The 20,441-nt window shown below is 37.4% G+C and overlaps 1 long non-coding RNA gene across 2 annotated transcripts in view; it reads left to right on the top strand.

Moving 5' to 3' along the window:
- The first annotated feature begins 10,236 nt into the window (after positions 1–10,236).
- Positions 10,237–20,441, top strand: part of LOC140605496 (uncharacterized) — a 133,503-nt gene continuing 123,298 nt past the window's right edge. For both annotated transcript variants that reach the window (XR_012008146.1, XR_012008145.1), the window contains exon 1: positions 10,237–10,555. This is a non-coding gene — a long non-coding RNA (uncharacterized lncRNA). The remainder of the gene's footprint in view (positions 10,556–20,441) is intronic.

Below are 20,441 nucleotides of genomic sequence, written 5' to 3'. Positions count from 1 at the left end.
GAGCTCAATGTGGGACTCAATCCTGGGACTCCAGGATATGCCCTGAGCCCAAGGCAGACGCTCAACCATTGAGCTACCCAAGCATCCCTAAAAATTAATTTTTATATATGACATGAGTTAAGGGTCAAAGCTAAGTCAAAGGCCTAAATTTAAAACCTAAAATACATGGAGAAAATGTCTGTAATCTTAAACAACTTCATAGATATTACACCAGAAATATGATTTGTAAGAACCCTAAATGATAAATTAGAATTCATTTATAATAAAAAGTGTCTCATCTTCAAAGGATACTGTTAAGAGAATGAAATGACAATCTGTACACTAGGAAAAAATATTTACAAAGCATATATATATCTGGTAAAGGACTTGTATCTAGAATACATAAAGAGCTCACAACAACCACCTAATTTTAAAAATGTTAAAGATTTGAAGAGACACTTCACCAAAGACAACATGTTATTAACAAATAAGCACATGAGAAGATGCTTGGCATCATTAATCATAAGGAAATGCAAGTTCAATCACAGTGAGATAGGACTACACATCCTGTATAATGGCTAAAATTAATAAGACTCAGTATGCAACACACTGGTAAAGGTGAAAAATATATAGCATAAAAACTCCAATTCTTTAATAGGATAGTGTGTTAACTACTTAATTATATAAAGGTTAAAGGAAGAGAATATTAAAAGTAACCAAAGCTACTATAACTTAACCAATACACAGATAAGAAGTAAATTGTGACCTCAAAATTATAAAAGGGAGGTGTAAAATAGTGGAGACTTTATAGACAAAAGAAGATAAGTTGCTATCATCATAAGATTGACTCTTTGATCTGTTTTCTGTAAGCCTCAAGCAAAAGTATAGAGTAGATTCATGAAACATAGGAGAAATAGAGCATACCAATATGGAAAACCACCAGTTTATAGAAGGTAGGCAGAAACAAGAAGAAAAAATAAATAAAAATACAAAACAACCAGAAGTAATCAATAAGACTGTAGGAATCCTTACACAGCAATAGCTATTTTAAATGTAAATGGATTTAAATCACCAATCAAAAAGCACAGAGTGGCTAGATGGATTTTAAAAAAGGCAAGACCCAAGTATAGGCCACCCTTAAAAGATTCATTTCAGCTCTACAGACACACAGGATTAAAGTGAAAGGATGTAACACTCAAGTGGCAATCAAATCAATGTAGAAGTAGTCATACTTAGATTAGAAAAAAATAGACTTCAAGCCAAAAATTATAACAGATAAAAGTCACTATATAATGACAAAAGGGTCACTACACCAAGAAGATAAATATATATGTGCCCAATATTGGAGCACCTAACTATATTAAGCAAAAACTAATAAATCTGAAGAAATAGTCAACAATACAGTAATGGGAACTCAATAACCTACCTTGAACAATCAATAGAAAATCACCAAGGAAATATTGGACTTGAACCATACTTTATACCAAATGAGCATAACAGACACATATAGAACATTGCATTTAAAGCAACAGAATACACATTCTTTTTAAGTACACATGGAACAGTCTCCAGGATTATATAATAAAACACTAACAAGTCTTAGCAAATATAAGAAGATTGAAATCATACCATCTTTTCTGGGAACAATGGTATATAATCAGAAAACAAGAGGAAAGCTGGAAAAATCTACGAATATGTTGAAACTCCACAACATACCTCTAAACAACCAGTGGGTCAAGGAAGAAATCAAAAGGGAAATTAAAAAAAAAAAAAGAATCACAAAATGAATGAAAATGAAAATACAACATACCAAGTTCTCTGGGATGCTGCAAAAACAGTTCTGAGAGAAAAGTTTATAGTGATAAAAGAATATATTAAGTAATTAGAAAGATCTCCAATAAACAACCTAATTTTGCACTTCAAGGAATTAAGAAAAGAACCAGCTGGAATTTAGCAGAAGGAAGACAATAATAAAGATCAAAATAGAAGTAAATGAAATAGAGACCAGAAAAATAATAGAAAGAATCAATGAAACTAAGAGCTCCTTTTTAAAAAATATAAAATTGACAACCATTTAGCCAGATTAACCAAGAAAAAAAAAAGATTCAAGTAAAATTAAAAATGAAAATTATAGCTGATACTATAGCAATGCATGAGATCAAAAAGACTTTTATGAACATTTATATATCAACAAATTAGATAACTTGGAAGAAATAGTTAAATACCTAGAAACACAAAACCTACCAAGACTGAATAAGGAAGAAAAAGAAAAGCTGAAAAGACCAACAACCACCAAAGAGATGGGATCAACTATCAAAAAACTCCCAACACAGAAAATCCTAGTACCAGAGGATTTCACTGGTGATTCCTGCCAAACGTTTAATGCAGAATCAATGCCACTTCTTTTCAAACATATCCAACAATAGCAACAACAATGAAGAAAACAATGAAAAGGAGGGACCATTGACAAACCTACTCTACTGGGCCACATTACTCTGATCCCAAAGCAAGATAATATCGGATTCCAAAAGCAAACTATAGACCAATATCCCTAATGAATATAGATGCAAGCATACTCAAAATATTAGCAAGCCCAATTCAAGAACACATTAAAAAGATTGAATAGCAGGACCAGTGGGATTTATGCCCCAGATGCAAGGATGGTTCAATATGTGAAAGTCAATACATGTGATACACCACATTAACAGAATGAAAGATAAAAGTCATAGGAGCTCCCCACTAAATGTAGAAAAATCATGACAAAATACAATATTCTTTCATAATTAAAACCTTCTATAGATTGGGTATAGAAAGAACATACCTCAACACATAAAGGCCATTTACAACAAACCTATAGCAAATATTATAGTTAACATTCAAAAATTGAAAACATTTCCTCTAATCAGGAACAAGCCAAGAATGCACATTCTCATCATTCTTATTCAACATAGTATCGGAAGTCCTAGATACAGCAATTCAAGAAAAAAAAAAAAAAAAAAAGGCATCCACACCAGAAAGGAAGAAGTAAAATTGTCCTTGTTTGTTGATGATATGATTTTGTATACAGAAAATCCCAAAAAATCAACTAAAAAAAAGGCACTGTAACTAATCAATTCAGTACCATTGCAGGATATAAAAATCAATATATAAAAATCTGTTGCATTTCTATATACTACTAATAAAACATTTGAAAATAAAGAAAAGTATCTTATTTGTAACAGTATCAAAATAGTAAAATACCTAGGAATAAATTTAATTAAGGGAGTTAAAGATCTGTACAACAGAAACTACAAAATTTTGTCAAAAGAAATCAAAGACATTAACAAATGGAAAGACATTTTGTATTCATAAATTGGAAATATTGTTAGAATGTTCATACTACCCAAATCCACTTCTAGATATGATGCAATTCCTATCTAAATTCCAATGGTATTTTTCATAGAAATAGAAAACAATTCTAAAATTTGTATGGACCCACAAAAGACAAATAACCAAGGCAATCCTGAGAAAGAAGAATAAAGCTGGAAGCATCACAAATCTTGATTTCAAATTATATTACAAAACTACAGTAATTAAAACAGCATGGTACCAGCATAAAACATCACATATACCAAAACTGGCAAGCCCAGAATTAACCCTCATATATATATCCAATAGCATTTGAGAAGGGAACCAAGAACATTCAACAGGGAAAAAAAATAGTTGCTTCAACAATGTTGGGAAAATTAGATAAACAATGCAGAAAAATAAAATCAGACCCTTATCTTACACTGCTCACAGATTTATGTAAAAATAGAACAAAGACTTAAATAGAAGACCAAATCTCTTTGAAGAAAACACAGGGAAGAAGTTCCTCAACATCAGTTTTGGCAGTTACTTTTTGGGTAAGGTACCAAAAACACATACAAAAGCAAAAATTAATGAAGTAGACTACCTCGAAGTTAAAAGCTTTTACACAAAAGAAACAACTAAAAAATGAAAAAGCAACCTGAAGAATGGGAGAAAATATTTGCAAACCATATATTGGAAAAGGGTTAATATTCAAAATATATAAAGAACTCATACAACCCAATAACAAAAAAAATAAACATAAATCTGACTTAAAAAATGGACAGATGGGGGAACCCTGGGTGGCTCAGCGGTTTAGCGCCTGCCTTTGGCCTGGGGCGTGGTCCTGGGGTCCCGGGATCGAGTTCCTCATAAGGCATGGAGCCTGCTTCTCCCTCTGCCTGTCTCTCTCTCTCTCTCTCTCTGTCTCTCATGAATAAATAAAATCTTTAAAAAAAAAGTGGACAGATGAACTAAGTGGACACTTTTCCAAAGACAATATCCAATGGTCACCAGGTACATGGAAAGACTCTCAACATCACCAATTATCAGGGAAATCTAACTCCAAACCTTTATAAGATACTATCTCACACCTATTAGGATGGCTATCATCAAGAACACAAGATGGAGAAAAAGGAATCCTTGTATAATTTTGGTAGGGATTAAATTTATTTCACCTTTAAGGAAAACAATATATTCTTCAAAAAATTGAAAATAAAACTATCATGTGATACAGCAATTCCACTTCTGGGTATATACACAAAGGAAACCAAATCAAGATCTTCAAGAGATACATTCACTCCTAAGTTCATTGTGACTTTATTCACAATAGCTAAGAAATAGTAACAACCCAAGTACCCACATACAGATAAATTAATAAAGATGCAGTATATATGCACAGTGAAATATTACTCAGCCATAAAAATGATAGAAGTTCTGCACATTCACCACAACATGGATGGATCCTGAGGACATAATGCAAAGATAAGTCAGAGGAAGACAAATACTGCATAGCAACACTTATATATGGAATCTAAAAATGCCAGACTCCTAAAGAGAGAGTAAAATAGTGATTACCAAAGGTAGAGTGTGGGGAGTAGGGAAATAGGAAAGCTGTTGTTCAATGCAAGAGGTACAAATCTGCATCTAGTGGACAAATAAGCCCTGGAGATCTAATCCAAAATATAGTAAAAAATTGACCTTATAGTAAATATAGATAATAGCTTATTACAATTATCAAACTTGCTCTGTATTCCCACCATAAAAAAGAATACATCGTTATGTGATATGATAGAGGTGCTATGTATTGCTACAATGATAATTGTATTACAATATCTAAATCTAATCAAATCAACATGTTGGATACCTTATAGTGTTACAGGTCAACTATATTTCAACTTAAAAATGTCAAGTTATGAAAGATAAATTACAATTACAGATCTGTTTTAGAATTCCCAAGTGTGGGGATCCCTGGTGGCTCAGCGGTTTAATGCCTGCCTTTGGCCTAGGGTGTGATCCCGGAGTCCCAGGATCAAGTCCCCCATCGGGCTCCCTGCATGAAGCCTGCTTCTCCCTCTGCCTGTGTCTCTGCCTCTCTCTCTCTCTTTCTCTCTCATGAATAAATAAAATCTTAAAAAAAAATTCCAAGTGTTTAGAAATCCTTATATAAAAGCTTTAGAATCCAAAACTTACTATAATCAGTGAAACCATACTCCTTAAGCCTGTTCAGTTTCAAAGAACTATGAAATCATTCAATCAATTCAACTGAAGAAATTGAAATAGATGAATAAAGAAAACAGGAAGAATGAAAGCACAAACTACAGACCTATAATAACTGAACAAATAGAGATATTCTTTTGGTGATAAAACAAGAACAGCAAAAAAAGCAGTGAACAATGACCAAATCAGGTTGTGGGGAGGGAGTTAGCAAAACTACACATGGTAATACAGATATTTTAATAGATAGGAAGGCAAATTTTAAAATGTTCAAATACAGAATAATAGAGTTCATCTCAAATTTAAGGTGGCTTATTAGTGCATGTACAATATGACAATTTTTTTTTTTTTTGTAGAAAAGATCTTTGTTAGGGCAGTACCCATTCTGGATTTTTACAAATTGTTTTCATAATTATTAACTTTCTCCTGAAAATTCATACCATTGATAATTATTTGAAAGTATGAATGTGTGCAGAGGATATGTGAAAGGATTAAACATCTAGAATCAGGTAAAAAGCTTCCAACAATTTGGGAGCTTTATATAGTGTCCAGCTGTACTGCATTTGCAGAAGTCTTTGTATTTATTAATATAAAAAACTCTTTGCTATTTATTGAGATCGACCACAGTGAATATGAAAGGCAAGAAAGCTCATTTACAAAAACAGAACACTTAGAATTGACCTTAAGCAGAATTATGTGGGTTTCTTGGAAAGAAATTATGGAAGAATAAATGGAGATCCCTCACTTTTGGACAAGAAAACTGAGCAATTTAGAGAAGTCAGTTATTTCTAATTCCAACAAAATTATAATTGTACCATTTTTAGATGTCACTATGCAGCATCTATTCAGTTCTATGAATAGTTAAAAATTTCATTAAAATAATTTAGCCCAAGAATTGTACATATATTTATATACAAATGGAAGAAACCAGAAGAAAGTGAATGAAAATGTTAAATGATTACCATACAGTAGTAGAATTAGGGTGGTTTTGTGTTTTTTTTTTTCCTTTAGGAAGCTACTGTATGCTGGAAAACCAATGGCCCTGAAGTGTGCTAAAAGTCCTGTGGTCTCTTACTTGCAGTCCACACAGCCCCCAGCTGGGATCTGAGCTAAATACTGCATACCCATGTGTTTTAACAATACGTCACCAAGGCAAATAAAATAAATGAAGGAATGCAGTCATGGAAAAAGAAATAAAGCCATGACTGAAGAATAAGAAAGAAAAGACAATGGCCTTTAAGATCCCAGGTATGTTGTTGCAGTTGAACATTATTATAGAAACTCTTTGAATGTAGTTCTTTGATAATTTATTGATCTACAGATTACTAATTCTCCTGTTTTAAGTTACTTCAATAGACTTACTAGATGCTGTTTCTAGAAGGCACCTAAATATAGACTTCAAAATTAGTATATTGCAAGTATTTAATGTACAACCAAAAATTTCCTTGATTAACAAGAAAATAAACTATTCTGACACAGTTTAGAATGATACTCTTCTTAATGAAAGGTTAGTATTAACATAAATATTGTTTGTCCTTATGTATGCATTTATTATGTATATACATTAAAATATTCAAAATACACATTTCAGTCTGTGAATCCTTATGATTCTATTTTTTTATTTTCTTTTTTTTTAATTTATTTTATTTTATTTATGATAGGCACACAGTGAGAGAGAGAGAGAGGCAGAGACACAGGCAGAGGGAGAAGCAGGCTCCATGCACTGGGAGCCCGACGTGGGACTCGATCCCGGGTCTCCAGGATCGCTCCCTGGGCCAAAGGCAGGCGCTAAACCGCTGCGCCACCCAGGGATCCTCCTTATGATTCTATTGCTCAAATATCACCATTTTACCCATTAGATAAGCAGATGGGTCAGCCACATCCAGCTGGTTACACACCTCCTGACAAATGGCTTTCTAAACTATTTGTCACTGTCCGTTCCTTCCAATCTCTGTAAAAATGTTTTTACTTATCATGATAGCATGTACTGTGATTTCTGTGTATCTGGCACATAGAAATTAGTTAAAACTCAGAATTCAGCTTGTTCAATTTCATTATGTACCATCTTTTTTTTTTTTTTTTTGGCATTCTCATCTGTATCTAAAAAACAGGTGAAAAGTTGCTATTAAAATATGACCATCTCAATTTCTGTAAGGAGTATCTTCTTAATTCAAATACAAAACTTTCCATATGACTTACCTAGCAATTTTGATTGCCATTTTTACTGTGAAGTTTAATCACTCCTCTACCCCAGATATTACAAAAGGAGAGTTTAATTAAAATTACTATCTTTATGGAATTTGCCTCTAATTATATTCATTTTTATCCCATTATCAAAAAAACCCTCTGCAATCTCAAGTAGTATAACCAAGATAAAGAAAATATTGACCAATAATCTATCTTTTTGCATAGAAAATGTAAAATGTTATGTATAATTTTAAATTTTTTGTGGTTAATATTACAAAGGACATAACTTCTACCTTCTAAAGAGAGACTATGAACATCTAGGAAACACTTAGAAGATAAATATGAATTTTCTTAAAGAAAAAGAAAAGCCTTAAACTTCCTTGAATTTTCTTCATCTTCTGATCTCACAAAGTAGAATTATTTTATACCAGCTTCAAAAAAGATGTGTTAATCTAGTAAGTTATGAATTTCCAACATTGTTAAAATATTTAAATTACAATATGAATTGCAGTTTAACTTCAATAATAGTTTAAAAATCTCCATGTCCAAATAATTAATTTGATGTATTAATGTATTGTTTCTGTAGTTACATTGGCTACTAGTGTGCTAATAACATTTGTGTATAATAAAATGATTTAAAAAATATCGTACTTAACATGGGACACTAAGCATGTATTTTCTACACCTCTTAAGACGCCATGGAAACTTCATTACATGCAAAAAAAAAAAAAAAGAAAAGTGGAAACAGGCTTGATAACCACAAGTAGTTAATCAACAGCAGCAAAAATTTTTTTTTTAATTTTTAACTGATTTCAGTAGACACAGAGTTATTGGGATCTTATCAGATTAACAAGAGCAGATACAATTAGGAGGAGGGGGAGGTTGTGTTACCTGTGGGAGATTCTGCGTTGTGTAAATGGAGGTCCCAGTTCTTTGATTCCCCATGAAAGATATATGTGAGGATCTGTGCTCCAATGAAGACAGCCAGAAGGAAAGTATCAAGCACTAAGAAATTTATTAAGGGCACTACTCTCTCCAGAAGGGAGTAGGCAAGCCCAGAGATGGCAACTGCCCTGAAGGCTATGGAAATATTTTATGTGTGTGGGGTCTTGGGTCATGGACAGGGTGGCCTCTAATGGAGGTTGTTTCTAATAATTTGACAGACTCCTCCCACACATTGAGAGGGAGAGTTTGTTTTGTTTTTTTAAGATTTTATTTATTCATTCATGAAAGACACACAGAGAGGCCGAGACATAGGCAGAGGGAGAAGCGGGCTCCCTGCGGGAAGCCCGATGTGGGACTTGATCCTAGGACCCTGGGATCATGACCTCAGCTGAGGCAGACACTCAACCACTGAGCCACCCGGGTGCCCTGAGAGGGAGAGTTTTTGACGTTATAATTTTGTACAGAACCACCATGGCAGCCTTCTACAATGTGGGGGATGGGAGCTAAAACCTCAAAGCAAATGCATTATAATGGGACTAGGGTTATCCTGGGGATATCCTGGATAGGGGAGATCACATGTCCTGCACCTGTGGCTCTTAGTCTATTAGGCCTAAGGCCTTGGAAGCCACAAGGTCAGGAGGTCGTACCCCTAGACTCCTAATGTGTAACTTGTTTATCACTGTCCTTGCCTCCAGCTTCTGTCTGATGCTACCTCAAGTTGACCAATCAGGACACAGAAAATTAAAAACTCCTTTAGAAACTTGGTAATTAGAGAAATAATTCAAAAAGCAATGAATAAAGTATGCCTAGGAGACAGACACCTGAGACACAGAGTGGAGGTTTACAGGGGAAAGCAAGTAGGAGGGGGTTACATTTTTATGCCATCATAGTTTTAGTAGGTTTTTGCTAAATTCTTCTATTACTCTAAAGTAATAACTGAAATACTATACCTAAGTGCACTTTTCAGAGGTCTAGGAAGGTGTAGGCACATACATGTAGTTGATAATGGTTACTTGCATCCATTTTTGAGTTGGCTAAAATTAATACAAGGAAAAGAATTTCTACCTACTTTCCTAAGTAGTCTTTTTGCAACAGTATTACATTCTTTCTGATGTAGAGTCCAGTTAACTCAGAAGAACTTAGAGTGGGGAGTCCACGTCCTCTCCCGCTTATAGCTCCTCTGCACTAGGCAAACTTTGTTGATGGTTGAGTATCTAATTTTCTTTAATGTATATTCATGTTACTTTTAAAATTTCTATAAAAAATTTTTTATTAAAAAAGAAAATATAATGATATAAAGATGTGAAATATGCTCATCACAGTCTGCTAGGTAAAAAAAAAAAAAAAAAAAAAAAAAGTGATTATGGGTAGATGGGGCTAGGCAGGGAAAGATAAGGGAAAGGCCCAGAGTCAGGCTCTCAAAAATCTGTGGGCTTCCATAAACCCGAAGGACACAGAAAGGCCCAGAGTCAGGCTCTTACCCATCCCAAGAAAACAGAGATAAGACAGTAAAAACAGAAAAATAATAAACCTGGCTCCCTAGCTCCAAAATGATAGGGAGTATCTCCCTTTAATGGCTACTAAGTAATCAGAGAAACTCCCCAGACCACAAAGAAATGCATCCTTCGGGTGTATCAATAGTCCCTGCTCAAACCAAGACTGCACAAGAATCTCAAGGCCATGGGCTCCCTGGTTAGGCTCTCAGTAAGAGACTTCCACTAAAAGCCCTCAGTGGCAACCCTGTCAGGACCCCTCTCACTTCTCTGTATCTCTGCTTAATAAACTTCTATCGCTTTGCTCACTCTGCTGTCCATGAGATCCATTCTTTGACTCCGTGGGACAAGAACCTACCTCTTCTGCATCATTTTGGTGTTGAAACCTGGATTACTACCACCAAAGGGTGAGTAAAAGTGGACTCTATTTTTTGCTTTCCTAGGCATTGGCTCTCCCTCGGATAACCTCTTCATGTAACAAACAACAAAACTGGGCACCTGTCAGCCCGTTGAAGGCGAATAGCACAGCTGCCAGTCTTAAGACTCAGGTGACAGGCTTCTGGAGAAAGGTTTGGTCAACCCCCTTCCCCAAAGGAAGGGAATGTTGGCCTAACCCTAACCAGTTCCTCTTTCTGGCTTTCTTAGTTGGCTTTGCCCTGCCTCAGGGGCTTTGCTTACTGTGGGGTGATGTTTGCAAATGGAACCTCAGGTACTGGAACAGAAAAGCAGCAAGGATGAGGTGAGGAAATTTAACTGAAATCGGCTAATAACCAGCCTGACCGATCCGGCACCGTGGAGCTAAGAATGCAAGCGAATTTACATGACCAAATGATGAGGGCTCATGTAAGAGAGCTCCAAAGAATAAGGTCATTTATAGGATTCCCTGCTAGCCTAAGGTTCATCCAGAGGACATACATAAGGACTGGCAATCCAGTGCTCTGAACCTGCCCTTCGGTTTCCACTGGTGGCCTTGGGGTCTCTGAGATGTGTAAAAGGATGGAGACTGGCCCTGGGGGTCACACCCCAGGGAAGCCTCATCCACAAGCAGCACATGCCTCCCGCTGAGAGACCCTAGGTGTTTTGCTTGCTTCCTCAGCCTTCTAAAAGGAATATCACCATTTAAATTATTAACCTTGCTAAGCTCTATGATTAGGCCAGACTTTTTTTCAGAAGACCCAGAGGAGGCAAGAGGATTAAGTGGCAGATGGGTAAGAGTGGCTACTCCAGCTGGCCTGATGCCTCCTCATCCCAAGATATTAGGCCACTCTATTACCTTGGGTAGGCAGCAAACCAAGGGATGCCTTGGTTTAGGTGAGAGTTGACATGTAGGGATGCCCTCAATGGTCACCTCTCTGTAACAGGTATAGGGTAAGAGACTCCTACCAGGATCACAAGATGGGGAACAAACCATCCTCCATGGAGACCCTCTGGATTGGGTAATTTCATTTTGTAAAACTTTTCTAGTTTTTTTCCATGGGTTAAAAACGTCAGGTTCCTCAAGGCAAGGTAAAATAAGATATGACCTTTGCGGCAAGGCATGGTCTCTTCTTCAGTTCTCAAGGACTCTCCCTTGGGGGACCTTTTAACTCACCGGAAACCAATATGGATTGCAAAATTTAGGGAAGGACTGATCTCCTGTAACTCTCTCCTGACCTATTGGATGATTATCTAAATAGGCCTCTGAAGAAACCCAGGCTGCTGGAGGAAACACAGGCCCTCCCTAGCAAAGGGGATGCTGACACTCTCCCTCTCACTGTTCCTCCTCCTAATCGATGTGGGGGCTTCTCCCTTTCATTTCCCAGGTTAATAGTTATAATGGAGCCAACTGTGGTTAGTCTACCTCAGGATGGGGACTTTAAGGAACATTCTCAAGCAGCTGCTGAAACTCTCTGTTTTGGGGAAGTTGCCTGTCTTCTCCGGCCTGGCCTGGACTGCCTAATTCCACTTGTTGGTGGAAAAACATGGCGTTGCTCAGCTGTCCAAGTGGATGAGCTTTAAAACTGGGAACCTTTTTCTCTCTGCCTTCTGGCTGCACTTCTCCTCTTCTGTCTCCCCCCTTCCCCTGCTCCTGTCTCTGCAACACCTTGGGTGCCGCCTGCATATAACGTTCACTTCAGATTTCCCCACCAGGGTCACAGGTAAAAATTAACAAATGGCAAACACACTGACTTTTAAAAGTGAGCCCAGGTGAAACATTGAGTAAACTAATTTAAGTTTGTTGGTTTAATTAAGATAGGCATATCTTTGAAGGTTATCAGCATTAAATATGAAACTTTTAATTTTATCAAGGTTTGCCAAAGGTCAAATAAGCTGGGGTTATCTCTGTTGCAATTTGTTAGCAAAAAATAACATGATGGTTTATCTTGTCCGTCTCAAAGTGTTTATAGATATTGTTAAGATAGCTTTCAAAGGTTTTGGCAAGGTCCAAGGTAGGCTAGGATAAAAGTTAACTATGTTTGGTAACCAAACTTATTAGACCTTATGACACTATTTTAGTGAAGTAGAAAGTTACTAAAGGTTACCTTTAAAACCGTTTTGAATTGAAAACAGAGTGAGCAAAGCAACAGAAGTTTATTAAGCAGAGATACAGAGAAAGCTCTCAGAAGTGACAGGGGTCCTGACAGGGTTGCCACTGAGGGCTTTTAGTGGAAGTCTCTTACTGAGAGCCTAACCAGAGAGCCCATGGCCTTGAGATTCTTGTGCAGTCTTGGTTTGAGCAGGGACTATTGATAACACCTGAAGGACATATTTCTTTGTGGTCTGGGGAGTTTCTCTGATTACTTAGTAGCCATTAAAGGGAGATACTCCCTATGATTTCGAAGCTAGGGAGCCAGACTTATTTTTTTCTGTTTTTACTGTCTTATCTCTGTTTTCTGGGATGGGTAGGAGCCTGACTCTGGGCCTTTCTGTGTCCTTCGGGTTTATGGGAGCTCACAGATTTCTGGGAGCCTGACACTGGGCCTTTATCTTTCCCTCCCTAGCCCCGTCTGCCCCTAAATCATTCCTACATCGTTCCTCCCCCTGGAATAGTAACCCTAATTGCCATTAGGGAATGTGATGATGACCACTCTGGCTGCTTCAAGCTGAAAAGGGATGGTGTTGGTGGCGGGGGGCGGGGGGGGGAGGAATGGCAGTCATTCTCAGAGGTTGGTCAAGAGGATAGTATGACTCTGGAGAGATGTTGGAAGGCATGAAGCAACACAGTCACCAGTAAACAAGAGAAAAACACAAAATCCAACAATTATTTATGAATAAAACAGCATCTCTGAAATATTGACCCCAGTTTCCAAACCAATGAATCCTGGAGAGACTCTGATTTTGTCCAATTGAGCTCGAATGTCATTTATTAATTGTGAGACCTTATGAGAATTGTCAGACAACATATATGTGGAAACTCTTTACAACCTAACTGATGTTGAAGTAAATAATTAATAGTGGCTCTATTTTCTAAAAATCCTGCCCTAACTTCACTCAGTTCTTGATATAGAGTATCTAATGCTTGGGATGTGTCATTTAAGGTTCTGCTGAGCAAACAAATAGTTTTGCTTATTTTATATTACAGTCCTAACGTAAGTCCTGCAAGTCCCATAGTTAGCTTTGAGGGTTGTTTTTTTTTTTTTTTTTTTTTTGTTGTTGTTGTTGTTTTTAACCATGAGGGCCAGTGTTTACTTAGCTATAGTCTTTGTAATTGTACCTCAGTAGAGGTGTCTTTTAGGATAAATATGACTAAGGAAAACACCAAGAAATCCTCTTTGAGGTCTAGCCTGAACAGTATTATAATTACAAGGAATCACTAGCATTAAGAGAAAACTTGTCTCAAGAGATAAGGGCATTCCCAAGTACATCATTCAATCTAATTATAAAGTGGACCTCACTTTATGCTTATCCATTATCTTCATAAACCCATAGTTGACTCCATGTAGTAAGGTATGCTCTGGCTTTAAAGGAGTGATTTTTGTCATTCCAGCCATACAGAATTGGTTACGAGCTAGTTGAGTTATACAATTGCTGGGGAATTAATCCCATTTTCTTGTTGTTTAAATAATCATATATTCATGGGGTCCTGTTATTATCCCCATAGAATAAAAAGCATATAGATTATCTTGTACACGAGCTATTGTGCAGAAATAGAAAAGCCATTTCTCTGAAGTTTACCTCAAGTAGTCTAGCTTTGGAAACAACACTCATTTAAAGATGATCAGAGCTATAATTTAACATCTGCAAAGATGTTTTATTGAAACATTTGTCTTAAAGACACAATATGTTCCTGTACAGACCACTTTTAGGATAAAACATTTTAATGCATCTTTAAAATGAAACAGAACGTGGTAAAAAGAAAGTAGCTAAAAGAACAGAAAGCAAAGTGGTTCTTATTCCATGACATGAATTTGCAGTAGTTTCTTCACTTTTGGAAAAAACTGGAACTAATTAGGTAAGTCCAATAGAAGGGGGGAAAGAATACATTTCTAACACCCCTAGTCTTCACAAACACACTTGCATATACACAAATGCAGACACTCTTAGAACATACTAGAAAACAGAAATGAGACTAGGGTAGAATGAGAGAAATGGGGTTAGGGAAGGTAGAAATGGAGTCATGAAGCTTCACGGCTTTTGATTTGTGTTGTTACTTATTTTTTTTTCTTGTCTTCTTATTCATTTACCCCATCACACTGCACCTCAAAATTTAGAACTGCGGCATTCTCCAGATATTTCAGATACATATATTATTCTAGTTTTCTTCTGTCCTAGAATATATAATTTTGCTGTGGCTAAAATTAGGCTATCAGTTATACCTTTTTCAGAAAAATAAATTACCTTAGAAATTAATTATCTTTGTATACAGATAGTGTTACATTCAGAGATATTTTTCAACATAGTTTCAAAAGTAAAGTAAGTAAGTTGCTTTTACTATCAGCATCATACACACTATAGCGTGAAAACATCAATGTGCTGGTTAAGAGCGGATTAGAACCAATCTTTGATAATGAAACTAGGCAAGAAATATGAAAGGCAATGGACAAAGCAGATGATGACTTGGTCTGTGTAAAATCCTGCCAATAGCTTAGGTGTTTATCATTGATCATATTTCTTGGAGTGTTTGGGTCAAAGTCTTGTAAAACTTCGAAGAAAATTACATTTGAATGGATTTTATATTGCCAGTGAAAATCTTTCTTAGAATATAAGACCAATATTAGTGACTGCTATTTTCTCACTCTACCAAGTCACTTCTTTCTCCTGTGATACATATTCCACCAGATTAAAATTTGATGCTTTCACCTCCTAAGAGCCCTTTCCTGCACTGAATCTTCATATGTAACAAAGCCAATCGCAACAATCCATCTATTGTTAGATTCCTTACTCCCCTTTATCCTAGACTGAAATGTTTGAAGATAGAACCCACTTCCCAGGGTTAATACTAAAAACATAGTCATTCCTTCTCATGCTTTAAAGAGTTTATGCTTGCCAGATTGATTTTAGTCAGAAGCTGTTTGCTAAGCAAAGTCACCATTTTTCATTTGGAGTAGTGAGTGGAGTTATGTAGTCACAACAGATCCATGTTTATTTCTTGAATGTTCCTTTTCTGGCTCTTTCATCAAGAGTAACTCAGGAGGGGTATGTAACTTTCAGGGAAGGGTTTCCAAACTCCCCTGAACTGCCTGGCCTGACCCCCTCTGCCCTCAGTAGTCAGTCCTCAATTTCAGAGTCATTGGGTGTTCACAGACCGTAGCTGCGAGGACCTCTGGAAAACAGCCAAGAATATTTGGGGAAAATTTCTTATTTGAAAGAACTTGGTCTAAAAATCACTAAATAAAATAGACATTAAGAAAACTAAGTCCTGGTAACTTCTACGTTAGAGTACAGGCATTTGGGGCACCTGGTGGCTCAGTGGTTGACATGTGCCCTCCAGTGCCACATCGGGCTCCCCATGGGGAGCCTGCTTCTCTCTTCGCCTATGTCTCTGTCTCTCTGTGTGTGTCTCTCATGAATAAATAAATAAAATCTTAAAAAAAAAAAGAATATAGGCATTCTTCCATCCTTGTAGGGGAGGCAAGTGTTTACCTAAGAGTCAAACTTTAATGCTGGTTAAAAGAAAAATCAGGCCTTCTTCCAGGCAGTCTGTCTGGAAGCTGATGGAAACATTAATGAAGAATATGATCAGGTGAAAGGTTAATTTCTCTCTGGTGCCTCTTATTTAATCAGTGCTTTACCCCAGAGTGCTCCAAGAGTGCTGTAGGCACTCAGGAAACTGGACTTAATGGCAGCAATGGTGTGGCCGTGAGATACCAGCATCCTTTTCGTTTTAGAGCAAAAGGGCTAAGTTGGAAAACCACTGTCTTACTAATGACAGTGAGGGCCTTGAAAGAAGTTATTGTTGATGCTTCCACAATGCTCAGCCATTTTGGGATACAAGATGAGTCTCACTGGCAGGTGTTCGATTATTAGGAAAATTAAGCAGATGGCATTGGCAAACCACGGCTCCCCTTTTTCCTCCGCTGCCAGGAATTCCTACCCTCAGGCTTAGCTTCACATATGTTTGTTTAATAAAGTTCCTGCCATTTCAAGGAAGGAGAATCAGTGTCATCATTCAAGCATGCCCAGAACTGTGAACTAATAGCATCATCCGCATTTTCCCGGATTGGTAGGCAAAATAAAAACCTCTTGATGTTTTCCGTGTCACTCACACCTGCCACAGTGGAGTCCACTGAGGCACCCTCTGTCTCTGGCTCAGAGGAAGAAAGTGTGGGTCTCAGGAGTTGTCTGCTGTGTTCAGCAGACTGTAAAATGGATCTGATGCCCTATGTTGTCACCTGAACACGAGCAGCCAAGTCTCAAGTCTCTGCACAAGGAAGTAACAGGAAATATAATTTCCAAGAATACTATTTCCTATTGTCTGAACCCAGTCCACTTGGGTAACACTATGTTTACTCTTTAATGGTGGGCTCATTTGATTTATCAGCCAGTCTTAAGAGACAGCTCGCAAGTTTACTGACAGAGGATCTCCTGCAGATGCCTAATTAAGGCCATTAACATAACGAAGCCATGAAATTTTATGAATTAAAAACATTCTGAAAATTCAAATGCTTCTAACAAAAATAAACATCACTTATGATTGTACAGATCAATTATATATGCAGATATAGAAATAAAATATAATCAGTGCTAAATATATTATCATGAACAAAAATTTATTCATTCCACAAAGATGGATTGCACATTTACCATCAACCTAGCCTTAGGACATACACTGGGGCTACAATAAGGAACAAGACAAATACAGTCTCTGCTCTGATGAGCTTACAAATGACAAGGAAAAAGAAAATGGTAGGACTAAGTGAGCATGCAGGGAGGACACCCACCTCCAGAAGGGCAGGGGAAACAAATGCCTTGTGATACAAGGAGGTGGTCAGGAAAAAACACACAAATGAGAACTCCTGGTAGAAATTGGAACCTGAGGAGAATCAAGGTGTATTTGAGGACTTGAGATTAGTTCAACATGGCTGAGAAGTCATGAGAAAAGGGGGTGTTGGGCAGGAACGTGCTTGGAAGCCTCTATGGGGTTCCCATCACACAGGAACCTGAAAAGCCTTCTTATGGAGTTGATGCTGAGTCTGTCAGCATGCTACTGGCAAATTTTAAGCAAGAGAGAAGCACAGGTGTTTTTTTGTTTTGTTTTTTTTTGTTTTTTGTTTTTTTGAAACAGCACCCTGCCTACCATACAGAGAATGGATCGGGGCAGGAATGGAAGAAGTTGGAATACTCAAAGACAAAAAAATTGATGAACTTCAACCTGGGTGTTGGAAGTAGGGATGGAAGAAAAAAAAAAAAAAAACAGATCTTAGGGAAGAAAAAATTACCAACCTTACCCCAACCAAATATTTTATGAGAACCTCCCGTAGAATTACCTTTACTGAATCTGTCTTGTCTTTAATTTGTCCATTTGCCAGGATAGATACTAATATAATGATAAAAATAGGCTAACTGGATAACCAGCCCCTTCTTAGTGTCTGGTGTTGGTTATACAAATGCACATGCACACACATAGACACCCCCTCAGCCCCAGTGTTTGCCTTTAAATAGGAATATGTGTCTTGGTAAATAGTGGCAATCCTATCATTCAGGAACAAAAATAGAACATACCCTTGAAGTTGTTCTTATATTTATATGTACAGATCATCCAACCTGAATGCATGACACAGGTTTAATTGTAAACCTGGACTAGAGATCACCTAATATGATTCCTGCTTGGATAACAGAACAAGGGAATCCACTCTTGAGAAATACTGTCCCACTATTGGCCAGCTTTGTTAGAATTTTTTTCCCTTTACATTAGACCTACTTTCTCCCAATAAATTTCGCAGCATTGCTAATGCTGAAATAAAAAACTATATCATTTTTATTTTACACACTAAAAACAAAACTTTGAGGGTAAGAAGTCAAAGAGCTCTGCCATTTATAGTTTTAGAAATTTGCTAGTCTGGCCTCTTGATAAAACCACGAGTCTTCTGTTAGCTGTGTTTTTATCTTCATGTTGTATACATGCTATTCCACTCCAGTTTATAAACTGCTTTAAGTAACAAATCTCATTCTGTGACAACATCTGTGGCCAAGCTTTATCCCTTTTTCCAGTAGAAGAACTCACCTATTGAGGAAAAAAATGAAATACTGAACTGTCCCCAAGACTTTCCATTCTCAAATATAAGGCGGCTATAGATGTTTCCATTTGGGTTATTGATCCTGTTTGGATGAGGAAGGAGAGTGTCGTGGTTCCTGGGTTATCTGTCGGCACCTTCCAGTCTGGATTTAGGATTTAGAAATCAAGCGAATCTGCTATTAACCCACCTTCAACACACACACATTCATGCACACACAACATAAAGGGAGTGACCACTCATTCATTATTTATTGCACAACTAATATGTGCCAAGCAATGTTTCCAAGCTTAGCAGGGAATGAGGTAGAAGGTACATCTGTTTTCACATTTCCACGTGGGAAATTTAGACAACTAAGTAAACAAGAAAAACAATGACACATGCTACGCAGGGAATTAAAGTGGATGTCACTGGGTGGCCACTGTGGAGTAAGGGACAGAGACATCTCCAAGGAGGTAACATTTAAGCTGGGATATGAGCAAAGACTAGGTCATTTCACGGCTGTACCTACAGCTGAATTTAGCCTAGAGAAAAACACATGACCATGCTGAGGGAGCCTCATTTAAAATTCATGATCACAGATTTCTACAGGACCCTTGACATTGCTGGTGATGAGATCACATTTTTCTACTCCATTATGTACCTACTATTTTCCAAACCTCTAATACCTCCCTTCCTCATGCTCTGCTGAGACCCCAGCTGCTTATTTCACTGAGAAGATAGAAGCAGTCACAAACTGCTTGGAGAACAAGAGATTCTCCAGGTGCCCACACCACATCTGCCCACTCATGCTGCCTTTCTTCCGTTGCTCTGCATGAGCCTTCTGGCCTATCACACAAGGCTTTTCCTTCCACTTCTGCACTGGGTCCTTTGCCTTGCAGCTTTCCCTAAGATGGCCTCAGCTCCCCTCCCCAGTCTCTTCTACATTGTTCTATTTCTTTCTCTCTCTAATCAATCCAATCATCAATTCAGCCTGTCTGAAAATGGAACCTGCTTTTCCACACACACAGTAGCAGCCCAAGTCCAAACAATGACCACAAAGCTCACCAAGATGCGGCTTTGGTACCTGAGGACTTTAGCTCTTTCTCTGCCATCCTGTCTCACCTTGTTCCAGCCACAATAGCCTCTTGACTCTTCTTTGAACATGGCACAGCACACTTCCATCTTAGGGCCTTTGCACTTTGGATTTTTTTTTTTTTTTTTTTTTCTGCTTTGACCTGTCTTCCTCTAGATTTCTATGTGACTCAACCCCTCCTCCTGTGTTCTTTGTTCAAATGTTACTTGTGAGATATGCCCTACATCTTGTTTAAAACTATTACCCTGGCATTTACTATCTTCCTTGCCAGTTTTAGTTTTCTCATTTCAAATTTATCATTAATTGAAACAGAGTAGGTTCTATTTATTTATATTATGTACAGTTTACCCTCACACATTCCACTAGAATATAAGTTCTATGGGGGCAGGATTTTTTGTTTTTTTTTTTGAGAAGTGGGAGGGGCAGAGAGAGAGTCTTAAGCAGACTCCATGCTCAGCATAGAGCCTGATGAGGTGCTTGATCTCACAACCTTAAGATCATGACCTGGGCCAAAGTCAAAAGTCAGACACTCAACTGACTGGGCCCCTCAAGCACCCTGAAGGC

This window comes from Canis lupus, chromosome 15 (genome assembly GCF_048164855.1).
Source record: "Canis lupus baileyi chromosome 15, mCanLup2.hap1, whole genome shotgun sequence".
Classification (NCBI taxonomy): Eukaryota; Metazoa; Chordata; class Mammalia; order Carnivora; family Canidae; genus Canis; species Canis lupus.
This window is presented reverse-complemented; position numbering and strand designations above follow the sequence as displayed.